The 26,547-nt window shown below is 42.0% G+C and overlaps 1 long non-coding RNA gene across 1 annotated transcript; it reads left to right on the forward strand.

Annotated features, from left to right (window-relative positions):
• Nucleotides 1-2,945: 2,945 nt before the first annotated feature.
• LOC140103930 (uncharacterized) lies at nucleotides 2,946-24,047 on the forward strand. The gene is made up of 3 exons (XR_011850210.1): nucleotides 2,946-3,081; nucleotides 3,307-3,360; nucleotides 23,281-24,047. It is a non-coding gene; the product is annotated as an uncharacterized lncRNA (long non-coding RNA).
• The last annotated feature ends 2,500 nt before the right edge of the window (nucleotides 24,048-26,547 follow it).

The following is a 26,547-nucleotide window of genomic DNA, read 5'->3' on the forward strand; positions in this document are numbered from 1 at the left end:
TGCACGGATCCATCCTGCTGCGGGGTAAGAAGATTCCGAAGTGAGGAAAAACAATTCCAGGATCCAGCTATTCGCAGAATAAAACCGCCTTTATTATGTTCTTATGGCATCCATCAAGTAAAATACAGGTAACATGGTGAGATCATCGTCAACGTGTTTCTAGCACAAACAAGTGCTCTTAATCACAACTGGAGAGTGTGGTGTACTGGTGTGTTAAATACCTATGCTACACCGATCAACCACTCCTCTCCTGACATGTTTGTCCAATCCGATATGGTTACATTAAAAAAACGTGTTTTACGCAGTAAAAATAGTTACAATTACAGACATATGAGTTTACACGGGCAAAAGCAACACATATTTATCTTGTTTAACATACAATTCATTTATATATGAAATTAGCAGACAACTTCTTAAGCGTTGTCAGGGGAACTCCACGCTAGAAGAACGATATTCAGTTTACCCTTACTCGCAAAAAAGAATGGAAAAAACCGCGCAAGGAGGATACAGGTTAAAAAGATCCAAAAAAATAACCAGTAAATGTTAGTACGTTCATCCACTCCACATTTAGGAAAAAAGGTGCAGTACCTTTCCAGTACCTTGCAGTACCTTTCCAGTACCTAGTCCATACCCAATGTCCTCAGCGTTGCATGCCTAGGGCATGAAAAATCCTCATACAGGGTAAGGTAGCTCGGCACGGCGTCCCTCCTGGAGATTCTCAAGGTAGCTCATAGCTTCAGTGCTACTCCTAATTGTTCCCACCCGGGAACTTGTTCCTCCACTACTCGTTCCACTTTCTTCGTTCCTTCTTCTAATTACTATTAGATTTGGGAAGAGAAAGGAAAAAAAACGATGGTGCAGTACTTTTTTGATCGTAAAAATTGTTTTAATGGAAATACTCACAAGAGTAAAGATTAAAAAGGCCTTATGTATAAAACAAACACGCTCAGTATACTGCCCGACTCCGAGTTTCGCCTGATATGGCTTCTTCCGGGGCTTACCGGTGTGTTGGGCTACGTGTCTTTTATATGCAAATTCAATTCATATGCAAAACATTTCTCACAATTTTTTTTTCTCAAAATAAAATAAACTGTTTTCATGCAATTCTTTCAATAATGTTCGTATCAATGACAAAGTCTTATTTTAACAGATGAAATTTCTAACAGTCCTATTTGTAAACTTTACAGTCATATTTGTCAACATATTTGTCAACATATTTGTCAACATATTTGTCAACATATTTGTCAACATCCGAATTTTTGCAGGATATTGGAAAAATTTTAAACAGGGGATGCTACTAACTCTAAAGTAGTGAATAATAAAGTGCTAAAAAAGTGCGTGTGAACCTAATTAAAGTGCTTAGTAATATTTTCAAATATTCATGTAAACCATGTTTTACAGAGCTGATGTACTACATATTGAATATTTACCAAACCGACATCCTAATATAGAAAAGTTTTTTTTTAAAGGTCCTAAACGGCACAGTGTGCTTTGGGTATAGTAAGTATTATATATTAAAATTAAAGTGCTTGGTGATATTGAAATAAAGTGCTGATGTGCATAAAACTTTATAAACAATTTTATAAAAAACATTTTATCTCGAGATCTGCATTCAATCCTAGTGGAATTAAAGTTTTAAGGTGGAAGATCCAAAATGATTCTCTTTGGCTCATTTTTTTAATAATGTCTTCCCCCCTCCAATGTGGTGAGACTCGTTCTAAACTAAAGAAGGAGGTACCAATAGGGTTTTTTTGATGGTATCTCGCGTAATGGGCTGACAGGGAATGATCTAACTTCCCTTTTCTTATATTTCTGAAGTGTTCATTCAGCCTAGTCTTCAATTTCCTGATGGTCCTTCCTATATATTTCAACCCACATGGGCATACTATCATATAAATGACCTGAGAGGTGTCACAAGTGGCAAAATGTTTTATATTATATGTGAGGGAATTGTCAGCTGCTGAAAAATTATGAATTCCTCCAGTTATAGTTCTACCAATACTTCTACAAGCTTTACAATGTGTGCACCGAAAAAAAACGGTGTGTGTTGTCAGTTCACCAAGCTTTTTATCATTAATACTGCTATGTACTATGTGGTCCTTGATATTTTTTGCTCTCCTGTGTATAAATTTGGGTGCAGCAAGGGTGGGTCCTATCACCGGGTCATATGTCAGAATGTGCCAGTTCTTCTTAATGATTCGTCTGATGTGATAAGAATCTTCTGTATACTCCGTGATAAATGGGACTACAATTTGTTTTTTCTCCTCCTGTACATTTTTGAAGGGGGCTTTTTTTCCTTTCTCAAGGTCCTCACTCTCTAGCTCTTATTGCTCGATCAATATCTGCTGGCCTATAGTTTTTCTCCAAAAACCTATTTTTTAACAGCAGACATTGTTCATTATAGTCATCTTTCTTACTGCAGTTACGTTTTATTCATTTAAACTGCCCTTTTGGGATGTTCTTTAGCCAGGGAGCATAGTGACAGCTGGCTTGTTCAATAAAGCTATTGCAGTCAGTTTCCTTAAAATGAGCTTTTGTGTATATGATATTATTCTCTTTTATTAACTCCAGATCTAAAAAGGAGACGTTCGTTTTACTGTAATTTGAGGTAAAAGCCAAGTTCCGATCATTTGTATTCAAATATAGGATGAAGTTGTTTAAAATCTCCTGGCTACCTTGCCATAAAAAGACCACGTCATCTATATACCTTTTATATAATTTTAGATGACTTTGGAAAGGGTTATTATGGAAAATATATTGATTCTCCCATGATGCCATATATAAATTAGCATAGCAGGGGGCGAATTTCGCCCCCATTGCCGTCCCAGATTGTTGAAGAAAGAATGACCCCTCGAACCAAAAATAATTCCTTTCTAAACCAAACTTAATCAATTGAATGATAAAGTCCTACTGCTCACTGCTTATATTTTTATAGTCTTCAAAAATGGATTGAATGGCCGCTATGCTCTGTTCATGTGGAATGCATGTGTAAAGCGATGTGACATCGCAAGTACAGAGTATGGTGTCTGTGTCTACTGTGATATCCTTAATGAGTTCAAGAAGAGATCCTGAATCTCTGAGGTAAGCCAGTGTGTTACATACTAGTGGTTGCAGAAATAGATCTATATACTCAGATATCCGGCTAGATATCGAGTCTATGCCTGCCACTATTGGGCGTCCAGGAGGTGATGTTTTATTTTTATGCAATTTAGGTAAGAAATATATGGTAGGTGTTTTGGGGAACCTAATGTATAGGTAGTCAAATTCCTTGTTAGTAATTATGCCTTTCTTTTTTGCTTCCTCAAGGATCGAAAATAACTCCCTCCTATACTTTTCCACAGGGTTATCTTTCAACTTAAGGTAAGTGGTTAGATCTGCTAAGATCCTATTCATTTCACCCAAATAATAATCCCTATCCATAATAACGACCCCCCCCCCCTTTATCCGCAGGTTTTTTCACTACAGAATTATCCTTCTGCAGGTCTCTTAAGGCATCTTGCTCCCCTTTTGTTAGATTGGGATTAAACCTTCTAACATTGGTGCGCTCTAATTCTTCTATTACAATTCTCTTAAAGGAGTTGATGCAATCATTATTAGATAAATTAGGAATAAAAGAGGATTTTTCTTTTAGACCACTATGTATATATTTACTTGTTTTTTGATTCTTTTCACAGGGATGTGTTAAAAAATATTTCTTTAGATTAATAGATCTTATAAATTTTTGAATGTCAATATACACATCAAATTTATTCATCTTTTTATCTGGGATATATTTTAACCCCTTCCCGACATTTGACGTAATAGTACTGCATCGCGGGAGGTGCGTTCCCGCAAAATGCAGTACTATTATGTCATGCTTCTGGCACTGGCTCCTGAACGGAGCCGGCGCCAGAAGCTGCAGGTGTCAGGTATATATTATAGCCGACACCTGCCTCTAACATCGCGGGTGTTAACCCCTGACACGACGCGGTCGCGCTGACCGCGGCGTGCAAGGGGCATTTCAGAAGAATCGGACCCCCCCCGCGGCGCTTACCGGGGGGGGGGGGTCCGCTGCTCCGATCGCAGCCCCGGGACTGCCGGTGCCCGGGGCTGCGCGATCCTCCTTCCTGTAGCCGGGTCCCTGCCTTCTGACAGGACCCGGCTGTAACACACTGAGCATGCACAGTTACATTACACAGTGTAATACATCTGTATTACACTGTGTAATGTGAAGAAGAGCTTGAACAAGTGATCAGTGGATCACTTGTTCAAGCTAATATGTAAAAGTTAATAAAAATGTTAAAAACATTACATAAAATAATTTTTTACTAAAAATAATTAATTAAATAAAGTTAGAGTTCCCTAAACACAAATATTCCCTATACACATGCAATAAAGTGAAAAAAAACCCCCACAAAATCGCCAAAAAACCCCACATATTTGGTATTGCCGCGTCCGTAACAATCCATACAATAACTCAGAAACATTATTGGACCTGCTCGGTGAACGCCGTAAAAACAAAACCCGAAAAACACGCCAAAAATGTACATTTTTCATAAAATCTCTAAACAAAAATGTTCTAAAAAGTGATCAAAAAAAGTTATGTGCACAAAAATGGTACCACTGAAAAGAACAACTCAACACGTAAAAAATAAGCCCTAAACTAGCTCTGTCAACCAAAAAATATTAAAGTTACGTCTCCGAAAAGATGGCAATGCAAAAACAAATGAGATTTCCTCTATATTAGTTTTTATCCAGTAAAATTGTAAAAATAAATGAAAAACTATATAAATGAGGTATCACCGTAATCGTAGTGACCTATAGAATGAAGATAATATAATATTTTTAGTGTACGGTGTACGACCCCCAAAAAATACAAAAAGAAAGTAAACCAAAATTGACAATTTTCTTTTCACCCATACATTCAAGAGTTAATAAAATCTCATCAATAAGCTAATGACCCACTAAAATGAAGTATTTGTAAAGTGCATCTCATGTCGCAGAAAATAAGCCCTTATATGTCCAAATTGCCAAAAAAATAAAGATTGTATAGCCAATAAAGATTGACAACGCATAATCTGCTCTGAATGGCGCAGCTCCCTTCGATGCCCTGGCGTGTGCCCATACAGCAGGTTACAACCACATATGGGGTATTATTATACACGGAAGAGATTGGGTATCAAATTTTGTGGAGCGTTTTGGTATTTTATCCACTGAGAATTTGTACATTTTTTGAAAAACATATTCATTTAGCCAAAAAAATGTTACTTTCAAAATTGCATCCGATTTTGTTTTAACCCCTGTAAAACAATTAAAGGGTTAACAAACTTCATAAAAGTTGTTTCACGTACGTTGAGGGGCGTAGTTTCTATAATGGGGTAATTTATGGGGTTTACTTTTATTTAGGTCTCTCAAAGTGATTTGAAACCTGAGCAGGTCCCTCAATAGCAGGATTTTGCGTTTTTTATGAAAATATGAAAAATCGCACCTAACGTTCAAAGGCCCATAACATCCTACAAAAATAAGAGTATGCATAAAAAACCATGTCCACATAAATGAGACATTTAGTGAATGTTAGTTATTACGTTTTTTTGCGGTTATGACTATGTATGGAAAAAGTAGAACATTTTGAAGTTCAAAAATCAAAAATTTTTCCAAATTTTCACCAAATATCTAATTTTCTCATAAATAAATGCAAAACATACCACCAAAATTTTTCAAATAACCTGAAGTACGATGTGTCACGAGAAAACAATTTTAAAATCACTTGGATATGTTAAAGCGTTCCGAAGTTATAACCACTTATAGTGACACAGGGCAGATTTAAAAAAAATGGGCCGTGTCAGGAAGGTGAAAAGTGGCTTCAGCGTTAAGGGGTTAAGCTTTTCGCTAACAAACTAATGTGTCCCTCAGAAAGGGTTTTTTTGCTGAGGTTAAAGATGCCTTTTTGTTTTGAGTCTGTTATTCTCTCTGTTTCTTTGGGGCCATCACGTTTACCTCCATCTTTCGTACCTCCTCTTCGAGTTTTTCTAGCTTTCTTTTTATTGGAGTAGATTTCTGTTGACTTTCCTTGTGTATGTCCTGTACTCGAGTCAGTTGCCCATTTCCCTTTTGCTGGTGAGGAAAATTTCGTTGATCATTCGATGGATTGCCCTGTTGATTAGGAACTATATCCTCCTCATAATGATCTTGTAATGGAGTGTATCTATTAGTAAGTGTCAATGACCTCCTTGGGGAGTTTTGTTGTACCTGTCGCTGGTAATTCCAGGAAGAGTCGTTATGAGCTTGATGTCTCCATTCTGATGGGTACTTTTTATGTGTATATTCCGTACTCTGGGGAATGTCTCTATGTTCCATTTCTGATGGATACATTCTATTGTATGTGTATTCTCTATGATGGGGAATTTCCCGTGACGGATCTCTCTTAGCGTACCCCCAACGTTGGGCATAATTAGCTTTATTAGGAACACCTCTATTAGATTCTCTCTGGGGATAATTGGGATTATAATTACTGTACCTCGCACCAAATTTTCTTTCATCATTTCGATATGTTGGTACGTATTTGGTGTCATTATCCCGTGATCTGAAGCCAGTTCTCCCTCTATTATCCTCATAGCGCTGTTCAGTGTGTTTTTTTTGTCTAATTCCTTCCTGGTTCTGCTGTTCCTGCTTATCTTTATGCATTTTTTTCTGCCATCTAAACACTGTATTGTACTCATATTCACTCTTTACCTTGCTATATTTATGTTGTTTTTTTCAATGTACCTCATGCTCTACTTTCTTTAGCATTTTCTGACAATAATTAGACAATTCAGTATAGTCTTCTAAGTTCTTACATGGTTCTAATTTTACCCTTAATTCCTCTATGGATTCATTTAGATGTTTTAGTTTTTTCTTCCGAATATTGAGAATGAAATCCATTGCCCTAAAAGAACATTGGCTTAGGAATTCTTCCCACGATTTTTGATCTTGTAAATTATTATCACCATTCAGTGGTAGGTTCCACCTTAGGCCCCCCGGAATCATTTTCTCCGAGAGGTATTTTTCCAAGGAGGCAACATCCCACATCAGGGTGATTTCTTTCGACAGTAAATTTTGTAATTGTTTAAAGATTGTCTCCAGGTCATCCGACTGTGGGATTGCCAGAGGTTCATCTAAAGTGTTAATTTCTTTCATTAATTCTTTTTTGGTGAACTCTCTGAATGAAAAAATATCCATTTCTAACTTCAAATAGACAACAGACAATATTCACAAATTTCAGCGAGAAAGGATAAAAAGCGGACCTTATTAATAACAAATAGAAGAACTATATTCAGTTTACCCTTACTCGCAAAAAAGAATGGAAAAAAACGGCGCAAGAAGGATACAGGTTAAAAAGATCCAAAAAAATAACCAGTAAATGTTAGTACAAAATTGATTAATCCTCCGCCTCTACGTTCATCCACTCCACATTTAGGAAAAAAGGTGCAGTACCTTTCCAACCAGAGATTTTTGGTACTCACAGGGACAGTCCTTAGTCCATACCCAATGTCCTCAGCGTTGCATGCCTAGGGCATGAAAAATCCTCATACAGGGTAAGGTAGCTCGGCACGGCATCCCTCCTGGGGATTCTCAAGGTAGCTCGTAGCTTCAGTGCTACTCCTAATTGTTCCCACCCGGGAACTTGTTCCTCCACTACTCGTTCCACTTTCTTCGTTCCTTCTTCTAATTACTATTAGATTTGGGAAGAGAAAGGAAAAAAAACGATGGTGCCGTACTTTTTTGACCGTAAAAATTGTTTTAATGGAAATACTCACAAGAGTAAAGATTAAAAAGGCCTTATGGATAAAACAAACACGCTCGGTATACCGCCCGACTCCGAGTTTCGCGTGATATGGCTTCTTCCGGGGCTTACCGGCGTGTTGGGCTACGTGTCTTTTATATGCAAATTCAATTCATATGCAAAACATTTCTCACAATTTTTTTTTTCTCAAAATAAAATAAACTGTTTTCATGCAATTCTTTCAATAATGTTCGTATCAATGACAAAGTCTTATTTTAACAGATGAAATTTCTAACAGTCCTTTTTGTAAACTTTACAGTCATTTGTTAACAAATTTGTTAACATATTTGTCAACAACCGAATTTTTGCAGGATATTGGAAAATTTTAAACAAGGGATGCTACTGACTCTAAAGTAGTGAATAATAAAGTGCTAAAAAAGTGCATGTGAACCTAATTAAAGTGCTTAGTGATATTTTCAAGTATTCATGTAAACCATGTTTTACAGTGCTGATGTGCTCCATATTGAATATTTACCAAACCGACAGTTTAAAGTAAATGACAAAGTCTTATTTTAACAGATGGAATTTCTAACAGTCCTATTTATAAACCTTACAGTCATAATGCACCATTGTTTTTTTCCTTTCTCTGCCGGCAGGAGGATCGCGCAGCCCCGGGCACCGGCAGTCCCGGGGCTGCGAACGGAGCGCCGCGGGGGGGGGGGGGTCCGATTCCAGCTAAATGCCCCTGACACGCCGCGGTCATAGCCGACATAATATATAGCCGACATAATATATAGCCGACACCCGCAGCTTCTGGCGCCGGCTCCGTTGAGGAGCCGACACCCGCAGCTTCTTGCGCCGGCTCCGTTGAGGAGCCGGCGCCAGAAGCTTGACGTACTATTACTGCATTTTGCGGGAACTCACCTCCCGCCATGCAGTAATAGTACGTCAAAAGTTCGGGAAGGGGTTAATGAAACTGACTGCAATAGCTTTATTGAACAAGCCAGCTGTCACTATGCTCCCTGGCTAAAGAACATCCCAAAAGGGCAGTTTAAACGTATAAAACTTAACTGCAGTAAGAAAGATGACTAAAATGAACAATGTCTGCTGTTAAAAAATAGGTTTTTGGAGAAAAACTATAGGCCAGCAGATATTGATCGAGCAATAAGAGCTAGAGAGTGACGACCTTGAGAAAGGAAAAAAAGCCCCCTTCAAAAAATGTACAGGAGGAGAAAAAACAAATTGTAGTCCCATTTATCACTGAGTATACAGAAGATTCTTATCACATCAGACAAATCATTAAGAAGAACTGGCACATTCTGACATATGACCCGTTGATAGGACCCACCCTTGCTGCACCCAAATTTATACACAGGAGACCGGAAAATATCAAGGACCACATAGTACATAGCAGTATTAATGATAAAAAGCTTGGTGAACTGACAACACAAACCGTTTTTTTTCGGTGCACACATTGTAAAGCTTGTAGAAGTATTGGTAGAACTATAACTGGAGGAATTCATAATTTTTCAGCAGCTGACAATTCCCTCACATATAATATAAAACATTTTGCCACTTGTGACACCTCTCAGGTCATTTATATGATAGTATGCCCATGTGGGTTGAAATATATAGGAAGGACCATCAGGAAATTGAAGACTAGGCTGAATGAACACTTCAGAAATATAAGAAAAGGGAAGTTAGATCATTCCCTGTCAGCCCATTACGCGAGATACCATCAAAAAAACCCTATTGGTACCTCCTTCTTTAGTTTAGAACGAGTCTCACCACATTGGAGGGGGGGGAAGACATTATTAAAAAAATGAGCCAAAGAGAATCATTTTGGATCTTCCACCTTAAAACTTTAATTCCACTAGGATTGAATGCAGATCTTGAGATAAAATGTTTTTTATAAAATTGTTTATAAAGTTTTATGCACATCAGCACTTTATTTCAATATCACCAAGCACTTTAATTTTAATATATAATACTTACTATACCCAAAGCACACTGTGCCGTTTAGGACCTTTTAAAAAAAACTTTTCTATATTAGGATGTCGGTTTGGTAAATATTCAATATGTAGTACATCAGCTCTGTAAAACATGGTTTACATGAATACTTGAAAATATTACTAAGCACTTTAATTAGGTTCACACGCACTTTTTTAGCACTTTATTATTCACTACTTTAGAGTTAGTAGCATCCCCTGTTTAAAATTTTTCCAATATCCTGCAAAAATTCGGTTGTTGACAAATATGTTAACAAATATGTTAAAATATGACTGTAAAGTTTACAAATAGGACTGTTAGAAATTTCATCTGTTAAAATAAGACTTTGTCATTGATACGAACATTATTGAAAGAATTGCATGAAAACAGTTTATTTTATATTGAGAAAAAAAATTGTGAGAAATGTTTTGCATATGAATTGAATTTGCATATAAAAGACACGTAGCCCAACACGCCGGTAAGCCCCGGAAGAAGCCATATCAGGCGAAACTCAGAGTCGGGCAGTATACTGAGCGTGTTTGTTTTATCCATAAGGCCTTTTTAATCTTTACTCTTGTGAGTATTTCCATTAAAACAATTTTTACGATCAAAAAAGTACTGCACCATCGTTTTTTTTCCTTTCTCTTCCCAAATCTAATAGTAATTAGAAGAAGGAACGAAGAAAGTGGAACGAGTAGTGGAGGAACAAGTTCCCGGGTGGGAACAATTAGGAGTAGCACAGAAGCTACGAGCTACCATGAGAATCCCCAGGAGGGACGCCGTGCCGAGCTACCTTACCCTGTATGAGGATTTTTCATGCCCTAGGCATGCAACGCTGAGGACATTGGGTATGGACTAAGGACTGTCCCCGTGAGTACCAAAAATCTCTGGTTGGAAAGGTACTGCACCTTTTTTCCTAAATGTGGAGTGGATGAACTCCAGGCTATCCTGCGATCTTCGGTCATGTTACCTATCACGTGGTACAGCTGTATATAAACAGCGAAGACGCATTGTAATACTGTGGAAGACAATATGTGAAGATAACGGTCTATCGAGGACCAACCAGCTTGGCATTCCTTGGGGATGAAGGTAAGTATGTGGGCTTTCGTAAATAATAACTTTTATAGAGGTACCTTTGGTTGGCCGGTCGATGGATACCGATGTGTCCAGTAACTCTATGTGAAAAGATAGAGAATTTTGTTAAAACCATAAAATATGTTACAACAACATGGATAATCAATGTATAAAAAACACGCTAGTTCTTGCAGGATATTGGAAACAAAGGAAAGGAAAAATAACAAGGGTATAGATATATGGATATGTTTCAATATGGATATAAGTGCCCACTCATGGGTTCAAGTTACTAGCATACCCACCTGCACGCTTAACCCCTTCACGCTCCGCGGCGGATATATCCGCCATCGAGCGCAGTGAGTTAGCGCTCGATGGCGGATATATCCGCCAGCGGCGCGACATGTTGAAATTCGGTCATCCCGTCGCGGTCGACCTGTCATGTCAGTCCTGTGATGTTGATCGCTGCGATTGGCCCATCTTTACAGACGGCCAATTGCAGCGATCGGAGGCTGCAGGCTGGCGGCTCCGGGGTTAATTACGTCATCCCGTCGCGAGACGGGATGACAAAACCCCGGAGCATGCTGGGATCGAGAGGGGACGTCCCCCTCTGACATCACAGGACCGATCTGATTGGTCCTGTGATGTAGATCGCTGTGATTGGCCCGTCTGTACAGACTGGCCAATCACAGCGATCAGTGACTGTGGAGGGCAGACCCAAGACCCTCCATGCTCTCCAACGCCACCATTCTGCGTTTGGTAGTGTTGGAGAGCAGAGGGTTTTAGGATCTGTCCTGTAAAAGTGAAAAAAAACTACTACACCCTTCCTCCATCCCCTCCCAGTGTAATCCCACTTCCCTGTACTATCCCCCCATCATCTGTATTCCCTTTCCCCCCAAACCGCACTTTTAAGTGCGAAGTGTGTGGAGAAGGCGTTGTGTGGAGGAGAAGGCGTTGTGTGGAGGAGAAGGCGTTGTGTGGAGGAGAAGGCGTTGTGTGGAGGAGAAGGCGTTGTGTGGAGGAGAAGGCGTTGTGTGGAGGAGAAGGCGTGTGTCAGCACCTGTCCAGCAACCGCGCAACCACAACCAGGCTTGGCGCTAGCTGTCAGACTAGGTAGGTGGTGGCGAACTCACCCTGCGACGTCCCTGCAGACTAAGGCCCTGCCTAAAGCAGATAAACCGCCCTGGTAAGGGCGAACCTACTATCAGGAACCTAACTGATGGTCCCTGAGTGACCCTACAAGATGACAGGGAAAACCTACTTTGTCTGGCAGCTGCTGGATGGTGGAGCGGACAGGTAACCGGAATACTGATATAGGTCAGTGTTCACACTGGAAACAGAAACTGACACTAGACTGAAACAGGAAGGTGTGGTAAACACTAGGAGATAAACGATACTGAGGGACAAACAACAAATGCAGACCGACAAGCGAAGTCAAACAAACCGGGTCAAAACCAAGATGGCGGCAAAGGTACAGATTCGTATAGCAAATAGAATGGTCAGTAGGCAAAGCAGAAGTCAGTACACAGAATAACCAGAAACACAATAGCAAGAGCACTAGATACACAGATAGACTGCAATAACCAGCACCTAATGAAGGGGCTGAGCAGAATATAAGGCAGTAATGGACACTGCCTCCAGTAATGGACACTGGCTCAGCCGTCCATCACTCAAACCGCAGCTGCAGGCAAAACGAGTTCTGAGGCACACCCAGCTTTCCCAGGATCAGAAATGCAGCTGTCAATCACAGGCAGCTCTGGGTGTGGTTTCCCAGCAAGAAGCCTGAAACCTGATCTCATCAGTACAATTTGCGAGTCATGACAGTACCCCCCCTTTTATGAGGGGCCACTGGACCCTCAACAACAGATGCACCATCAGTTCCCATGCAAATAAGATCTCGGGCCTTTAGCAGACTTTTGCCGGCTTGTGCCCAAACAGAACATAGGCTGGACACAATGGCATCTGCATACGGGTTACTGGACGAATCCATAGATACACAAGAGAAACGGGGAACAAAACCATAAGTGCAGAGAAATGGGGACTTGGCGGTAGATGGGGAGTCTTGGTGATTGTACACAAACTCAGCGATAGATAGCTGTGTACTCCAATCTTCCCGGCAGTCACAAACAAAATTCCTGAGGTACTGCTCAACCCACAAACTGTCTTGATCAGATTGCCCAGCAGTCTCAGGATGACAGGACGGGGTTCCAGACAGTTGTATCCCCAACTTTTTACAGAACTTACTCCAGAAACTCACAGATTTAAATGGTTCCCCCTGATCAAAAATAACAGACTCAGGTACCCCATGCAATTTAAGAACATTGTCAATGAACAGAGTGGCAAATTCCTTGGCATTAGGCAATTTCTCTAGCGGAAAGAAATGACACATTTTAGATACACGGTCACTAACCACCCAAATTACTGTCATGCCCTGAGAAGGTGGCAATTCTTTGACAAAATTCATAGATACATGTGTCCATGGTTTACACTGAACAGAATGAAGAGCAGAGGATTCCACTGGGCATTCTCTGGAAACCTTGGCCTTAGTACAATTACATGCTGCAACATATTCCTCCACATCATGTGACCATTCAGGCCACCAATAAGATTCAGAAACCATATTTCTAGTAGCAGTGACTCCAGAATGTTCAGCAAATGCAGTACCATGACATTCCTCCATAACCTGGACCCGTTGTTGGCTAGGTACAAATAGCTTATCTGCAGGGGTGTTATCAGGAGCAAGATGCTGATGATCACAGATGACAGTAAATAAATCTGGCTCACTAGCAGACACAGTAACCTTAGGAGGCAAAACAGACACAGGTTTTGTATACCACATATCCCAAGGTTAATGGAGTTGTAGCGCTCAGACCCAGAGTCACCAATGGCCTTGTCAGACATCTTATCCTTAGTCAAGGAACCAATAACAGGTGACCTCATCTGAGGTTTCGGAAATACCTAAGTGACCTCCTCGATTATCACTTAGATGCTGATGCTTCTTCACCGGAGGTCTGACAGGACAGGACTCGATGAAATGACCGGAGTTCCCACAGTAGAAGCACAGGACATTCCTCTTACGTAGATCTCTGCGTAGCTGAGGTGACATGACTCCCACTTCGATATGCATGGGCTCTTCCACTTCTATTTGCATGGGCTCTATAGTATTTTCTAGGGGCTCTTTAGATAGAGCAGGTAAGACAGTGGAAGAAGGTAGAGAAGAAGGATGAGGAAAAACAGACTCACGTTCATGCTTTCGCTCTCTATGACGTCTGTCTACTCTGACTGCTAGAGTCATGGCCTGTTCTAAGGTCTTAGGCTCAGGATGTCCCACTAACAGATTTTTAATAGCATCAGACAGGCCCAATCTAAACTGGTATCTTAAGGCTCTATCATTCCAACCACTTGGAATGGACCATCTCCTGAACTCAGAGCAATAATCCTCTGCAGTACGTTTACCCTGACGTAAGGCAGTCAACTGAGCCTCAGCAAAACTAATTTTATCTGGCTCCTCATATAAAGACCCCAAGGCTGAAAAGAAAAGGTCTACTGAGGACACCTCTGGGGCATCAGAGGCTAAAGAAAATGCCCATTCCTGAGGGCTACCACGCAGAAGTGACATGATGATGCCTACCCTCTGAGCATCATTACCAGAAGACTGGGGCCTAAGGCGGAAATACAGCTTGCAACTCTCCCTGAAGGGAAAAAAAAATCTTCTGTCTCCAGCAAAGAGATCAGGAAGCTTAACCTTAGGCTCATACACAGACTGACCTGAAATCAAAAGGAGGCGCTGTTCCTGCTGCTGCACACGTTCAGACAGATTCTGAACCATGTGAGCCAGACTCTGTACCTGACTAACAACAGCTTCCATGGCCTCCATAGTGTAAGTAAGGCTGGTTATTCTGTCAGCACCTGTCCAGCAACCGCGCAACCACAACCAGGCTCGGCGCTAGCTGTCAGACTAGGTAGGTGGTGGCGAACTCACCCTGCGACGTCCCTGCGGACTAAGGCCCTGCCTAAAGCAGATAAACCGCCCTGGTAAGGGCGAACCTACTATCAGGAACCTAACTGATGGTCCCTGAGTGACCCTACAAGGTGACAGGGAAAACCTACTTTGTCTGGCAGCTGCTGGATGGTGGAGCGGACAGGTAACCGGAATACTGATATAGGTCAGTGTTCACACTGGAAACAGAAACTGACACTAGACTGAAACAGGAAGGTGGGGTAAACACTAGGAGATAAACGATACTGAGGGACAAACAACAAATACAGACAGACAAGCGAAGTCAAACAAACCGGGTCAAAACCAAGATGGCGGCAAAGGTACAGATTCGTATAGCAAATAGAATGGTCAGTAGGCAAAGCAAAAGTCAGTACACAGAATAACCAGAAACACAATAGCAAGAGCACTAGATACACAGATAGACTGCAATAACCAGCACCAAATGAAGGGGCTGAGCAGAATATAAGGCAGTAATGGCAAAACGAGTTCAGAGGCACACTGGGTGCGCTGGGTGTGGTTTCCCAGCAAGAAGCCTGAAACCTGATCTCATCAGTACAATTTGCGAGTCATGACAGTGTGTGAGGAGGAGAAGGCGTGTGTGGAGGAGAAGGCGTGTGTGGTGGAGAAGGCGTTTAGTGGAGGAGAAGGCGTTCAGTGGAGGAGAAGGCGTTCAGTGGAGGAGAAGGCGTTCAGTGGAGGAGAAGGCGTTCAGTGGAGGAGAAGGCGTTTAGTGGAGAAGAAGGCGTTTAGTGGAGAAGAAGGCGTTGTGAGGAGGAGAAGGCGTTTAGTGGTGGAGAAGGCGTTTAGTGGTGGAGAAGGCGTGTGTGGAGGAGAAGGCGTTGTGAGGAGGAGAAGGCGTTGTGAGGAGGAGAAGGCGTTCAATGGTGGAGAAGGCGTTCAGTGGAGGAGAAGGCGTTTAGTGGAGGAGAAGGCGTGTGTGGTGGAGAAGGCGTTTAGTGGAGGAGAAGGTGTGTGTGGTGGAGAAGGCGTTTAGTGGAGTAGAAGGCGTTTAGTGGAGAAGAAGGCGTTTAGTGGAGAAGAAGGCGTTGTGAGGAGGAGAAGGCGTTTAGTGGTGGAGAAGGCGTTGTGAGGAGGAGAAGGTGTTGTGAGGAGGAGAAGGCGTTCAGTGGAGGAGAAGGCGTTCAATGGTGGAGAAGGCGTTCAGTGGAGGAGAAGGCGTTTAGTGGAGGAGAAGGCGTGTGTGGTGGAGAAGGCGTTTAGTGGAGGAGAAGGTGTGTGTGGTGGAGAAGGCGTTTAGTGGAGTAGAAGGCGTTTAGTGGAGTAGAAGGCGTTTAGTGGAGGAGAAGGCGTTTAGTGGAGGAGAAGGCGTTCAGTGGAGGAGAAGGCGTTCAGTGGAGGAGAAGGCGTTCAGTGGAGGAGAAGGCGTTCAGTGGAGGAGAAGGCGTTCAGTGGTGGAGAAGGCGTTTAGTGGTGGAGAAGGCGTTTAGTGGTGGAGAAGGCGTTTAGTGGAGGAGAAGGCGTGTGTGGTGGAGAAGGCGTTTAGTGGAGGAGAAGGCGTTTAGTGGAGAAGAAGGCGTTGTGAGGAGGAGAAGGCGTTTAGTGGTGGAGAAGGCGTGTGTGGGGGAGAAGGCGTTGTGAGGAGGAGAAGGCGTTGTGAGGAGGAGAAGGCGGTGTAGTAGTTGCATACTATACCCCCCCATCATGTCCCAAAAGACGTATACGGATTTGGAGGTCTATAGTTTTATGGCCTCCGATACAGAGTCAGCTAGTGGGGACGAGTTTTATTTGTCTTCCTCGTCCTCACAAAGCGACTCAGAGGAACCCCCGAGAAGGCACTTACGCAGTAGTGCCAGAGTGCCCGGGACTTCTGCTGGAGTGCCCGGGACTTCTGCTGGAGTGCCCGGGACTTCTGCTGGAGTGCCCGGGACTTCTGCTGGAGTGCCCGGGACTTCTGCTGGAGTGCCCGGGACTTCTGCTGGAGTGCCCGAGACTTCTGACCCCACATGGGTGACCCCCAGTAGTTATGCCCCTCAGGTCCCTGATTTTACGGCCAGCCCTGGGATACACGGCAGGGCTCGGACCAGTGGACTACTTTAAGTTTTTTTTTACTGAGGAGCTTATTAGTTTGATGGTGTCCCAGACTAATCTCTACGCTGCACAATACATTGCCCACAACCCCACTTCTTTTTATGCGTAAACCTACAGGTGGACCCCTGTTAGTGCAGCAGAGATGGAGAAGTATTGGGGCATAGTACTTCTTATGGGACTCGTCAAAAAGCCCTCTATTAGGGATTATTGGAGCACAGACATTCTGTACCACACCCCGATGTTCCGCATGGCAATGAATAGGATGCGCTTTGAAGCCATCCATAGGTTTCTGCATTTTGCTGACAATTCTCAGTGCCCACCCAGAGATGACCCCAGTTATGATAGGCTATATAAGGTCCGACCCATATTAGACTACCTGAGTGCCCAATTTATGGATGTGTATACTCCAAAGAGGCACATATCAGTGGACGAGTCCCTGGTACATTTCAAAGGAACTTCAGTTCCGCCAGTACCTGCCCAATAAGAGGGCACGGTATGGTGTGAAGATGTATAAGCTGTGTGAGAGTGCATCAGGGTACACTTTTAGGTTCAGGGTATATGAAGGGAAGGACTCTAGGATAGTGTCCCCTGAATGCCCCCCCTTCCTGGGAATAGCTGGAAAGATAGTGTGGGATTTGGTGCACCCACTATTGGACCAGGGCTACCACCTCTACCTGGATAATTTTTATACGAGTATTACCCTGTTCAAGTGCCTCGCTTCCAGACAAACTGCGGCATGTGGCACTGTTAGGAAAAATCAGAGAGGTCTCCCTAAGCAGCGACTCAGTATTGTGTGTTAGGTACAAGGACAAGAGGGATGTCCTTGTACTAACAACAATACATGGGCACAGCATCACCCCTGCCCATGTACGAGGTACCAGTGCAGAAGCCCCCAAGCCGCACTGTATTTTGGATTATAATAAGTACATGGGAGGGGTGGATTTGTCGGACCAGGTGCTTCAGCCGTACAATGCCATGCGGAAGTCGAGGGTGTGGTACAAGAAGCTGGCCGTGCACATCATGCAGATGGCATTGTATAATGCTTTTGTGCTGCATCGATATGCTGGCCAGAGGGGAACTTTCCTGGAATTTCAAGAGGTGGTAGTCAAGAAGCTGATTTTTAGAGACCAGGAAGGGGAGAGTGCTAGCACGTCTGGAAGCGAGGCCACATCACGGATTGTACCAGGGCAGCACTTTCCAGGAGAAGTTCCCCAAACAGCCAGCAAGGGAAGGAATCAAAAAAGGTGCAGGGTGTGCTCAAAAAGGGGCATAAGGAAGGAAACCATATATCAGTGTGACACATGCCCCGACAAACCAGGGTTATGCATGAAGGAGTGTTTTAGGATATATCACACGTCCCTGGATGTATAATTGTACCCTGATGCACACAGCTCACACAGCTTATACATCATGCCGCATGCCGCACCTTCCCTGCTGAGCTCTTCCGTGTGCCCAGCCTGTAGATTATTGCCACATATGGGGTATTGCCGTACCACAGAGAGAACCCACATCATGGTTTTTGGGGTTTTTGTCTCCCGTGGCAGGAGCTGGGCACAAGATGACATAATGGATAATTTGTACTATGCACTATCCATTATGCATCATCCTTGGGGTCCACCTGTGGGGTTAAAATGCTCACTACACCCCTAGATTTATTCATGGAGGGGTGTAGTTTGTAAATAGGGTCAGCTTTTAGGGGTTTCTACTGTACTGATCCCTAAGGGCATCTACAAATGTTTTTTGATGTAAAAAAAAAATTAAATGTCTGTGCTCCAAATACCATTCTATTCCGAGCTCTGCTGTGTCTCCACCTTGTAGCCTATTGCCATACATGGGGTATTGCCATACCCGTAATCACCCGCAGAATGATTTTTGGGGTGTTTATCCACAGTAGCATGAGTTGGGCTGTTTTCATTTGTCACTACAATGGCACATTTGAGAAAACAATGCTATTTCTACACTGAACCATTCACTTTGTGTTACATTTGGGCCAGCATCTCAGGGGTTAAAATGCTCATACAACCCTAGATCAATTCTTTGAGGTGTGCCCTTTCCATAAACGGGGTCAATACTCGGGGGATTCTATTGCACTGGTACCTCAGGGGCACCCCAATAACATTCTAGTGAAAAGGGTGCTCCAAAAGCTAAATATTGCTTGTCTCTTCTCAGCCCGGCCGTGTCCCCAGCCTGTAGACTATTGCCACACATGGGGTATTGCCATACCCGTAATCACCCGCAGAAAGATTTTTGGGGTGTTTATCCACAGTGGCATGAGTTGGGCTGTTTTCATTTGTCACTACAATGGCACATTTGAGAAAACAATGCTATTTCTACACTGAACCATTCACTTTGTATTACATTTGGGCCAGCATCTCAGGGGTTAAAATGCTCATACAACCCTAGATCAATTCTTTGAGGTGTGCCCTTTCCATAAACGGGGTCAATACTCGGGGGATTCTATTGCACTGGTACCTCAGGGGCACCCCAATAACATTCTAGTGAAAAGGGTGCTCCAAAAGCTAAATATTGCTTGTCTCTTCTCAGCCCGGCCGTGTCCCCAGGCTGTAGACTATTGCCACACATGGGGTATTGCCATACCCGTAATCACCCGCAGAAAGATTTTTGGGGTGTTTATCCACAGTGACATGAGTTGGGCTGTTTTCATTTGTCACTACAATGGCACATTTGAGAAAACAATGCTATTTCTACATTGACCCATTCACTTTGTATGACATTTGGGCCAGCATTTCAGGGGTTAAAATGCTCATACAACCCCAGATAAATTCTTTCAGGTGTGCCATTTCCAAAAACGGGGTCACTAGTCGGGGGTTCCTATTGCACTGGTACCTCAGGGGCACCCCAACATCAGTCTAGTGAAAAGGGTGCTCCAAAAGCAAAATCTTATTCCATTCCTTCTCAGGCCTGCCGTGTGCCCAGCCTGCTAATTATTGGCACAGTACCTGCCGTACTCAGGACAACCCGCAGAATGATTTTTGGGGTGTTTGTCTAAATTGCCATGGGTTGGGCACAATATATTAGGCACTAAACTGACATTTTTGCAATAAAATCGCATTTTTTACTCTGCACCATTTACTTTGCATTAGATTTTGACCAGCGTGTTGGGAGTTAAAATGCTCACCACAACCCCAGATGAATTCTTTGAGGGGTCTAGTTTCCAAAGTGGTGACATCTTTGGGGGTTTTCTATTATACTGTTACTTCAGGGGCTCTTCAAGTACACTGTGGCACCACAAAACATTTGCAACCAAATTGGCCTTCCAAAAACGCAATAGTACGAACTCTGTTCTGGACATCGCTGTGCGACAAAGGAGCACTTGACATCCACATGTCTGGTATTGCCGTACTCGGAGGAAGCAGGGCAATAATTTTGGGATGTATATTTACCTCAAATTTCTAATGAATGTGTCCATTTTAGGGCGAAATGAGAAAAATCGTAATCAAAAATTGAAATTTCAGAATTTCAAATCCATTTTTGTTTGCTTCTGGAAAAATAATAAAAGGGTTAACAGACTTCCTAAATGCTGATTTGAATAGGTTGAGATGTTAGGTTCATAAAATGGTGTTACTTGTGGGGGTATATAGTACAAAAGCCTTTATAGAGCACTTCCAAACTGCATTGATCACCACAAATTTTACATTTTTCAAATTTTAAAAAAATCTGAGAATTTTCTACTAACACTTGAAACCTTCTCACATCCGTAAAAAAAATGGAAACGTAAAACAAATAATGGAAATAAAAAGAAGACCAATGGCAAAAGGTTTCTACCCAAAAAAAATTGTGGTGTGACTTTTTGTCTAAAAAGTATAACATTTGAAACTTTCAAATTTTTCCTAAATTTGTGAATTTTTACCCCCCCAAAAAGGAACGGATCACCGAAATGATACTACTAACATAAACTACAATGTCTCACGAGAAAACAATCTCAAAATCACAAGGATATCTTAAAGCGTTGAAAAGTTACTACCACAGGAAGAGACACTGGTCAAATTTCTGAAAAAAGGACCGAGCCTTAACCTACAAACGGGCTGCGTCCTTAAGGGGTTAAGGCAAGAGTAGCTGGTAATGTAAACAACAACAAGGGGGCATATGAGAGGAGAAGGTGTTTTCAGTAGTGATACATTAGTTCATTCTTGTAATTCATTCCTAAGGGGAACATTGTTTTTAGTTTGAATTGCCAGTAGGCTTCTCTATTTTTTAATAGAGCGCCCATGTTACCCCCTCGGGTCGGCAATCTTATTTTTTCAAATGCATAAGCTCTTAGGCTGGTAATTTTACTTTCATGTATCATCACAAAATGTTTGGCTGCCCCTGAGAGGTTTTTTCCCTCTGGGTTTTTGATGTCCTTCAAATGCTCTAGGAATCTAGTCTTAAACTTTCTGCTTGTTTGACCTATGTATTGTAATTGACATTCGTCACAAAAGATGGTATAAATTACATTTTTGCTGTTACAATTGAGGAAACTGTTTATAGTAAGTTTCGTGTCACCTGTGGTGTTGGTAAGTATTTTTGTATTTTTTATAAAGTTGCATGTTTTGCAGGGAGAACCCCCACGTTTGAAAAAGCCTGTTAGATTAAGCCAGGTTTTGTTTTTGTTTGGAGAGCTTGATACTAGAGATGGAGATAGGGTGTTGCCTATTGTCTTGTTTCTGCGGAATACTATACTGCATCCTCCCATCAGTATCTGTTCCAAAATAGGATTTTCATTGAGTAGGTGTTTTAAGACAATATTTTTGATGGTCTGGAATTGTGGGCTAAAGTTGAGGACCAATGTTGGCTTTTTATTGGAATCTTTTTTGGATGTTATGTTGGTATTGGTCTTGTTGTCATGGATAGGTAACAGTGTTTCTCTGGATTTCCTATCTGTAATGGTTTTGGTTCTATTTAGCATCCAGTCTTTATATCCTCTAGATTTTAGTCTGCCTGATATTTTCCTCGTCTCCTCCTCATAGTCCTGGTCCCTACTGCAGTTGCGTCTAGCTCTTGTCATTTCTCCTACCGGAATCGATTTTATTGTGTGTGGTGGATGTAGGCTGTTGGCTAACAGAATTGTGTTGCCTGCTGTAGGTTTTTCTGAAGGTGCTAGTTCTTATGATGCTCCCTGGTGTACCCTCTAAACGTAGGTCAAGGAACATCATTGTTGTGGGGTCGCAACAGTGGGTAAACTGTAATCCACATTCATTACTATTAAGGTGCTCCATGAAGAGTGGCATGGCAGACACATCGTTCCTCCATATGATCAAGAGATCGTCGATGTATCTGCCATTCCACTCCACATATGCACCAAATGGGTTGTTGAGACAAAAGATGGCAGCTTCTTCCCATCAGGCTAAAACCAAATTCGCCAAGGATGGGGAAAACGTGGCCCCCATACTCACACCCCGTATCTGCAGAAAAAATTTGGAGTCAAACATGAAAAAATTGTGTTTGAGCAAAAAATCACGAACCTCCATTATAAATGTACATAGGTTGTCATCATAAATACTGTGGTGTATTAAATGCAAGTGTAATGCTTTTAAGGCTACGTTGTGTGGGATTGATGGGTAGAGGGCTACCACGTCTCAGCTTAACCATGAGAATTCCTCGTTCCACATTTTGTCATACATAGCCGCGAGCACATCCCCGCTGTCTTTCAAATAACCTGGGATTCTGTGCACTAGTGGCTGTAAGTGATGGTCCAGCCACCCACATAGGTTCTCATTGATGGACCCGATACCTGATATAATCGGTCTCATCGGTGGAGGGTGTATACCTTTATTTGTTTTGGGGAGATCGTGTAAAATAGGGATGGTGGGGTTAGTAGATATTAATCATTCTGCCCGTTTCTCATTTAGTGCCCCCAGAGCTACACCCTCCCTACATAATTCTTGTAGTTTTGTAGAGAACACTTGTGTGGGATCACCGTCTAGCCCACGGTATGTCAATGTATCAGACAAGAGGAGGTTCATTTGGTCTATGTAGTCATTTTTGTTCATGACCACCACCGAAACCCCCCTTGTCCGACATCTTGATCACTGTGTCTTCCCATTCAGAAATTTCCTTGAGGGCCTTTCTTTGATTGTGTGATAAGTTGTGGGGTGTTTTAGAGCCTTCCCTATAGATGTGGTCATGTAATGATCTGATGTCCCTTTCCACCCGTTCTTGGAAAAGGCTCATTGAGTCTGTTCTCTCCTTGACCCGGTAGAACGAGGGATTCTTAATGTGGTATGGTGTCGTATTACCAACTTTTGTATGATCATTGTCTAATGATTGCAATAGATTCAAAGTCACTTGGGATTGAAAATCTTTCCCCCTAAATTCATTATATATATACATCTAATTATTGTTGTTATTAGTGGCATTGCCATCTTCAACATTAAAAAAATATTTACTTAGGGTAAGATCTCTAACAAAGTTATTTACGTCTTTTAAGGTGTCGAATGCATCAAAGTCCCTAGTAGGAACAAAGTTCATACCCAAGATAAGTACTGACCGTTCAACATCTGACAGTTCCCGGCTGGAGAGGTTCACAATGTCCATCGAGTTTAGATGTTCTTCTGGTTTCGCAATTTTCTCGTGGGGATGCCCTGTGGTTGGTTGCCATCTGTGTTTTCTCCCCCCACGTCGTTTTTTTGTTGTGGTGTTTTCCGGGCTTTTTTCTTTTTGTAATACGAAGGTTTTCTTTTGCGTTTGTTGTCAGGGTCAGATTCAGCAGATTCCTCCGAATCTTTCTCAGTGGAGGTAAAGCTGACATTTCTTTTTGTGCTTTCTCCAGAGTTGAATCTGCGTTTCAGAATTGCTTTGGGAGTATGCGGTGGTCTCTCCCATCTTCCCCATTCATAGACTTATTTATTATTGTAATCAAATTGATCCCTTGCAAATTTGCTCTTTTTTGTAGAAATTATTGAATCTTCATATATAAATAAATTGTATGTTAAACAAGATAAATATGTGTTGCTTTTGCCCGTGTAAACTCATATGTCTGTAATTGTAACTATTTTTACTGCGTAAAACATGTTTTTTAATGTAACCATATCGGATTTGACAAACATGTCAGGAGAGGAGTGGTTGATCGTGTAGCACAGGTATTTAACAAACCAGTATACCACACTCTCCAGTCATGATTAAGAGCACTTGTTTGTGCTAGAAATGCGTTGACGATGATCTCACCATGTTACCTGTATTTTACTTGATGGATGCCATAAGAACATAATAAAGGCGGTTTTATTCTGCAAATAGCTGGATCCTGGAATTGTTTTTCCTCACTTCGAGATTTCCTTGTTAGTCTGATATTCCTGATGTTGTGATTAAGTGACTCTACGAAAAGGGTCAATTGTTCCTGGGTTCCCTGCCAGAAGATGAAGATATCATCAATGTACTGCACCCAGAGAAGGAAGCGGGACATTGAGACAGCTCCATCATCTGACAGGAAAAGGTCACTCTCCCACAGCCCCAGGAACAGATTAGCATGTGAGGGCACACATGAAGTTCCCATAGCTGTGCCTTGGGTATGTAGGTAGAAGGACCCATTGAAAGTGAAAAAATTATGAGATAATTTAAGTTCTAATAGAATCAACACAAATTCCATTCCTGCTTCACTGTAACTGGACATCCTAAGAAAATATGCAATTGCTGCCAAACCATCATAGTTACGGATTGAAGTGTAGAGTGACTCCACATCAATTGTCACTAAAAAGTTGTCAGAATCAAGATGGACCCCTGCAATTCTCTGTAATAGATCCGTGGAGTCTCTCAAATATGAGGGTAGTGCTTGTACTAGCGGGTTTAGTATTGCATCGATGTACTTACAAATGTTGTGCTTAAAAATTATTCCTGCCCAATATGATAGGGTGTCCAGGTCCAGGTATAGTACCCTTCTAAGTTGTGCTGTCAGGCACAACTCTGTGATGCACATGTATCTCGGTAATTTTCCGTTGGTGTCTACCTGCAGCCACGTTCTAGGAGTGGATCCTTCTCCAGACTAAGGGGATCAACTCCTCCGGTAAATCTGTCATATGGCACTCTGTTTCCGTGCTTAGTGAGCGTTCAGTATGCCGCTGGAAGATTGGACTGCCGTAGTGGTTTCAAATCCAATTTTATTTATAAACACTTTCTTATAAAAAATTGTATGATAAAATAAAATAAAAATAATAAATATAAAATAAATTAAAATAGACTACACGTTTCGCACTGGGACTCAGCGCTTCATCTGGGTCATGGTAAGTATGTATTTGCTCATGTGTATGCTCATTTATATCAACGGTGATCAATTGGATAGGGTACGAGTGATACGATTGGTTGCAGTTGGTATGACCGTTTCCGGTATACGATAGTGGCACATTAGATCATACATTCACATGTTTATAACAAAATATTTTTACACATGTTACATGATATAGATGTAACAAGAAACGATCTTGGGGGTAAGACGAAGTTATTTATATAATCTAGTATGAGAGACGCTAAATGAAAAAGATGGAAAAAAAAATACAAAACTGCAGACTGAAAAAACTACAACTACGGAGACGTTATTTATAGAGATGAGCGAACATACTCGTCCGAGCTTGATGTTCATTCGAGCATTAGCGTACTCGAAACTGCTCGTTGCTCGGACGAATACTTCGCCCGCTCGAGAAAATGGCATCTCCCGCCGTTTTGCTTTTTGGCGGCCAGAAACAGAGCCAATCACAAGCCAGGAGACTCTGCACTCCACCCAGCATGACGTGGTACCCTTACACGTCGATAGCAGTGGTTGGCTGGCCAGATCAGGTGACCCTAGAATAGACTAGCCCCTGCCTGCACTGCTTGGATCATTCTGTGTCTGGATGCCGCTAGGGAGAGAGCTGCTGCTGGTCAGGGAAAGCGTTAGGCTGTTCTATTAGAATAGTGTTAGGCAGGAGTGATTCAACAAGAACCCAACAGCCCTTCTTAGGGCTACAATAACGTTATACATTTTTTTTTTTTATTTGCAGCTAGTACCATATTGTGGGGAATTTGCAGGGGGACTTGCTACCGTTGTGTTTAGCTCTTAGTGACACACATATCCACCTCAAACACCAAAGTGGGACAATTTATTAGGGGTTTGATTTCAATTAGGCACAGTCTGCCAGTTTCTTTTTATTTTACGTTTATTTTTTCATAACTCAGCGTCATCTCATCTGGCATAGCAGTGTGCTTTCATACTTGGCTAGAAAATAGCCATAGGAGAATCCAAACGGCTTACTTAGGCCTACAATAGCGTTATATATATTTTATTTCTGGTTGATCTGCTGGTGGCTGGCATTGCTGTAGTGCATCTACTACCATATTGTGAGGAATTTGCACGGGGACTTGCTACCGTTGTGTTTAGCTCTTAGTGACACACATATCCACCTCAAACACCAAAGTGGGACAATTTATTAGGGGTTTGATTTCAATTAGGCACAGTCTGCCAGTTTCTTTTTATTTTACGTTTATTTTTTCATAACTCAGCGTCATCTCATCTGGCATAGCAGTGTGCTTTCATACTTGGCTAGAAAATAGCCATAGGAGAATCCAAACGGCTTACTTAGGCCTACAATAGCGTTATATATTTTATTTCTGGTTGATCTGCTGGTGGCTGGCCTTGCTGTAGTGCATCTACTACCATATTGTGAGGAATTTGCAGTAAGACTTGCGACCGTTGTGTTTAGCGCTTAGTGACGCACATATCCATCGCAAA

This window comes from Engystomops pustulosus, chromosome 10 (assembly GCF_040894005.1).
Source record: "Engystomops pustulosus chromosome 10, aEngPut4.maternal, whole genome shotgun sequence".
NCBI lineage: Eukaryota > Metazoa > Chordata > Amphibia > Anura > Leptodactylidae > Engystomops > Engystomops pustulosus.